This window comes from Phaethon aethereus, assembly GCF_964289735.1.
Source record: "Phaethon aethereus genome assembly, chromosome: 1".
NCBI classification, from domain to species: Eukaryota; Metazoa; Chordata; class Aves; order Phaethontiformes; family Phaethontidae; genus Phaethon; species Phaethon aethereus.
In genome coordinates, this window is record NC_138575.1 from 57,298,877 (window position 1) to 57,304,876 (window position 6,000).

A 6,000-nucleotide genomic window follows, 5' to 3' on the forward strand; every position below is an offset into this window, starting at 1 on the left:
GTCCTCCTCCTCCTCATCGCCACAAGGAGGCGGGCGAAGGAGGGGAGAGGAGGAGGAAAAAAGAAAAAAAGATCACCGTCCTCTAGCAGCAGCTCCTTCCCCCTCCAACACCACCCTGCAAAAAAATACCCACCGCCAGCGAGAGGGCTGGGGGGGAGGCGGCGGGGAGAGAAACAAGGCGTGCGCGGGGTCCCCAGCTCCACTCGCTTCTTCCTCGCCCGTCGCTAATGGCTGCAGAAAGGGGAGCTGTAAGGATGAGGAGGGTGAGGATAAGTCCCAGGAGTCTCCGCTTCACATCTTGTTGTGCAGGGAAGGAGGAGGGGTTGTTGTCCTGATGGAGGCAGCACCGATTGCGGGATGGGAAGGTGGGGGGGCGGGTTTCAACACCCTCTATGCCCCCCCTTCTTCTCTTCTTTCCCCTTCCTCTTTCTCTCGCTCTCAGTAGCAGGCTGTCCCCCCCGCTCCGGCGCAGGCAGAGGGGCCGATCCCACAGCAGCAGCGGCAGGAGGAAGAGGAGGAGGAAGAAGAAGCCGGCCCCTCCCCCCCTCTCTGCCTACCTTCCCCCCTCCCGGGCGGCCGAGGATGGTTGCGAGCGCTGGCGCCGGGCAGGGAGGGGGCTGCCCGTCTCCGCTCCCGCGGACACACGGGCTGTGCAGGGCGCGGAAAGCGAGGGAGAAAAGCCTCGGCCGCTGCTCGGGCGCGGCGGGGACTCCCTCTTCGCCTCTGCGAGGGTGGGGAAGGAAGCGAAGAGGTTGGTAGTCGGGGAGGGGGAGGCCGGTCAGCGACCCTCCGGGGGGGTAAAATTAAAATAATAAAACAGATGAAAAATTACGCTGGGAGAGGGCGGGGGACTCGCCCCGGGGTGGGTTAAATGGCCGGCAGAGGGAGGGGGTCCTCGGCGCTGCCCGGCGGGGGGGGGGTGGGGCGGAACGGCGCAGGCAGCGCGGGGGCCGAGCGCAGGCTCCCTACTGCCCCTGCCTGGCGCTCGGCGGCGGCCCGGCTGCGGCCGCTCCTGTGGCGTGTGTGGCGGAGCGGGCAGAAGCGGGGGCGGAAGGGAGCGGGGAGAGAAAGAAGTCGGGGAAAAGGAGAAAAGAGAAAAGGAGAGAGGGAGAGAGAGGGGGCGGGCAAGCTGGCGCGGGGGGGGGTTGCGTCTCGGCTCCTCGCTTCTCTCCCCGTCCCCTGGCCGGGCCCCTGGGTCTCTCTGCGCTGCCCTCCCCCTGGCTCGCCCCGTCCAGCTCGGCCTCTCGCTCTCGCTCCCTCCCTCAGTCGCTCACACACAAACAAAATGGCGGCTGTTGTTTCTTCACTCTCCCGAGTCCTCGGAGGGAAGCGAGCGGCGGCGGCGGCGGCCGGAAATGAGCCAAGAGAAAAAGGGGGCGGGGCCAGGCCTGGGGGCGGGGCCCGGCGGCGCTGGCGCACACAATGGAACGCCGGGGGCTGGCGTGCCGCGGGAGGGGGTGTTCGAGGAGTGGAACCACCCAGCCGCCGTCACGAGACCGCGGCCGTCCAATCAGCGCCCGCCTCTCGCCGGGCTCTTCCGCAAACTCCCCTAGCTCCGCCCCTTAAAGGAGAAGGGGTTTTTTTAATTTAAAAAAAAAAAAAAAGGCTCCGTCTTTCTCCTCCCCTCACGCTCTTTTCTGTCGGCCGAAAAATGTACGGCGGCGGCCCGGGGGAGGACGGCCGTAGCCTGCGGCCCAGGGCAGGCAGGGAGGTGGCCACTCCGCCCCGTCGCCCGCCCCGGTACTCGCTGCCTGGCTCGGTGGGCTCAGGGGCCGGCGAGCCGAGCGAGTTTCTCCCGCCGCGGCCTTCCCTCACAGGTGTCGGCGCCCGGTCGGTTCCCCGCGGTGCCGGCGGGCGGGGCGCTCCTCCCGCCGGTCCCGGGCCTTGCTGCGCCACAGACATGGCCGGCCGGGCCGGCAGGCAGGCCCCGGGGCGGTGCGGCGCCCGGGCGGGGGAACAACCCGTCCCGTCCCGCCCCCGGCCTGGGAGAAGCGGGGATGAGGACAGCAGCCCCCATCCGCTGGCAGCGGCCGCAGACCCCCCCCCGACGCCAGGCGGGCAGTCGGCGTACGAGGTCTAGGGACACTCCGCACGTACGGCTTCACTCGGGGTGCGAGAGCTGCCGCGGGTGTCTGCCGACGTTACCAGAAAGTAAATTTAAAAAAAAACGCGCACCCCCGCCCCCCTAATGTCAAAGAGTCAATAAACCCATAAAAACACACACTTTGTACTAAAAAAAACAACCGTGTGTGCTGGAGAAGGAGGCGTTTGGTCCCAAAAACACCCGCTCTTCTGAGGCTGGGCATGGGCTGACTCATGGGCTGTAGGTAGGGACCGGTAATATTTATGTCGTCATTCATAAGCCTTCACGGCCCTTGAGCCATTTCGGAGCTTAGTGAGGATTATTGACCCGCCAAGAGTTTTCCTCAAATCTTGAAGGGCTCACCAGCCATCATTAGCAAGGGAACACCCCACCCCGGCTTTTCCCTTCGGTGTGCTTGGGCTCTTTCGGCCGTACAGCGTTACGGGATAGGAGTGGAAGGGAAATGCAGGCATGCGTTCGTTTTTTAATGAAAAAAGCAGTTTCGTTTGATCCAAGCGGGATGTTTGCGAGGACTTCTCCCACCACCCGCCCTCAGGGCTGAGCTCTACGCAACCCTGCACCTAAGAATCGAAGCAGGTATTTGGGAAAAGCCTAGTCTAAGCACCAGAGTAAATACCACAGGCAATGAGAGAAGGCATGAGCGGAGATTCATAGCCCTGTAACAGTTATCCACTGGCTCCCGCACATACTCCCACACTTCAGCTTCCCTTGTTTGGGCTTTATTTCAAGCAAGATTGTTGGTGTCTCCTCTGGCACAAAAGGAAAAACACGAATAGGACTATGCTCAATCCACTCCAAAAGTGCTTAAAGATTGTAGATGTATTAACCTTCCAGAAAAGTCTTGGACACGTAGGCAGTGTGCAAATCTATATGTTTTAAAAGAGAATTGGAGGGAGCCTTGCAAGGACAAATAAAATAGGACTCTGGCATCTAATAGGAAAATAGTCTGGAGAGCAGAAAGTCTCAGAACTAAAGCTGTCGGGGCTAACAGCATGAAACCTAACAGTGTCACCTTAGAAACGATGTTATGGTTCTCACAGGTTTTTTGCCTCTTATTGCTACTAAATTCCTCAAAATATTCTGGTTATAGAAGTCTTGTATTACCTCTATTTATTTTGTCAGATTGTCTGTTTCCCTTGTGAAGCACTTTTTTTAACACAGCTGAGACTAATTTTAACTACTTTTTTTTTAAGTCTCCTTAGAATTAAAAGTTGACTGAAATAAGTCTATATAAGGTTTTCAGACTCTCTAGAGGCCCTTAATCCATAGCTCAACAAGGAATTAGTGCCAGTTTTATAAAGACACCAAGGTGCACATAAACACCTAAATGCTTTTAAAAGTCAGGCCCTTGCTAAACAATGAGTTTGGAGCAAAGCAGATGTTTCAAATAAGAGTTTCGTGACACTAGTTCCTATCTAGAGACTTGATCCTACCAATATTGCATGTGTGCTTAGTTTTATATAGCACATAGTTCCACTGAAAACGCACTGTACTACTCACCATAGTAAAACTAAGCACATGTGTGCTTGCTGGAGTACAGCCTGAGAGATAAAAGTTAAAGAACTAGGTAGTTATTTGCTACTCCAGAGAGTATCACATGGATCAGTTAGGTTTTTTAAGTACCAGAAAATCTGACAAACAAAATAAAGTCCTTTTTTTTTTTTTGGTGCAGCTTCCCCTCTGCTCTAGCTATCTATTTACCCTTCGAGTGAGTTCAGGTAAGTGTACCTGGGCTGTGGGAAACATATAGTCTTTGGTAAATGCTACCAAACCAGCATATATCTTCTGAAAATTAATTACAGGTAGAAGTAATTAACCAATATATTAGTAAAACCATACCGCTGTCTTACAGGCTTCATACCCAGCAGAATATCTTAGTTCTTTACATATTAGAAAGTCCGATTTAGTTAGCTTTCCATATTAGAGACTTAAATGCAAGCTGAAGTGTATGGAAAATAAATAGAAAAGAATGCTACTTGTGTTTTTTTCTGAAAAAGGTCATCTACAACAAGAGAAGGAGGAAGAAAAAGGAAAATCCAGGAAAACAGGGTTAAGATAAATCAAATATATGTAAACAAACAAAAAAACCCTTCAGCATCTGTTAATTTTTCTAGAAACACTGCAGTTTTCTTAAATGAACCTTGGTACATACACAAAACCAACTGTTGCTAAATGCTAGCTGCCAAAACAATAACATACAGAATTACTGGAAAGCAATAGTAGAACACAAAGCATACTAAGAAGCAAATACATGTACAAATAAAACCAGGAAAGGGTTATACCATTAAGGGTAAAACAAACCTATTTACCCAAGAACTGCTCCTCCTTGCCTCAGTTTCTCCATTCTGACAGCAAGGGTAGTAGTATTTATCCCTTGAAAATAATACCTAGAAGAATTAATTAGCTTGTTATTGCCAGTAATTACAGCAGTCATTATGTACTTTGAGATAACTGGATGAAAGTACCAGAAGTCTGATTAAAATGAGAATCGGCTCAGGAACGCAGTAAGAAGTGGAATGCAGGGCCTTGAGCTGTTATCATGGGATCTTGTTTGGCCTTAGCTGGTAGTTACTGGGACGTGTCAGCATGCCCAGCTGCTTCGAGGGCCACAAGGAACAAGATAAGATCCCCTCGCACTGCAAGGGTCAACGTGTCGCCCAGGGCTCGGCATCCCAGCCTGAGCCAGAGGAGTGGGCAGAGGAACAACCATCTCCCTTGGCTGGGAGGGAGCCGGGGCCGCGGCCTTCCCCTTCCAGCTGCCGGTCGGAGAAGCGGCGTGTGATCCCAAAGTCACCCGACCAACCTCCTCCCTAAAGCCGTTCCAGAAATCACTTATACTAAATACAACCTCCCCGCTCCCCTCCGGCGGGATTTGCCCGGCAGCCCTGAGGCTGAGCAAGCGTCTCCGAAAGAGGGGGGCTCGTGGGACGGGGGATAGGAGCCGGGGACTCCCATCTTCTCAGCCCTGTTTCTGCCTGCGGTTTCCAGCTCTATTCCTTTTTTTCCTCCGAGCTTTCCAGGGCCGCTGCCCACGTCCGGCAGGTAATTTCTCCTGTTCCCCAGCTACCTCCTGCCGCCGCAGCTCTCTGCTCACACAGCACCGCTCCCGGGGAGCGAAGGAGGAATGGCCCCCGTCTCCACACCAGTGGGGAGACCTGCGTGTGGAGGGTCCTTCCCGGTACAGGTCGGAGGGGCGAGGAAATGATTTAAGGCTGCAATTTTTGCAAGTAATGCCAGGGCGCAGCTATATTTTTGGAAAGCAAGAGCCAGCTGTGCCGGAGCGGAGAACATCGCTCAGCGCGGCGTCAACATTAAAACGCAGCAGCGTTTTGATACGAGACAAATTTTATTAAAACCATAAGAAGTAACCATCCAATAGCTGGTTTTTGCATCTAGCCTATAGATGAAAGCGAGGGCTGGCTTTCTGACAGCAAGCAAAATGTTTTCAGTCCTCGGCCCCAGAAATGCAGCTTTCCTCGGTCACACAGTTTTCAATAGCTGCAAACACAGAGTTATGTTGCTAAATGTTAAGGGCTCAGCTGTTTACCAGAAGAATGTTTCCTCCCTGGAACACATGGTTTTGCTTAAAAGAAGTCCTCCAAAAAACCTACTTTATTTCATTAGTGAATGCAACATTATAGTCCTAACAAACATGCCATGCAGTCTCCCTCGCAAAGAACTGAATAAAAAAAGACGACAAAAATTGACCTCTTAATTTAAGAGAGGTGCAGAGGTACACTCTGCCTGGGAAATACTGCAGCTCTGAGGTCTGGTGATCTAGAGACGGATCTCGTGCTACTCCCCTGTTACAGAAAGCACATCTAAGTCATTAAACAAAAAGCTAATACTCTCATATCTTCTAAATAAAATGACACTGAAATTAATGCGTTTACATC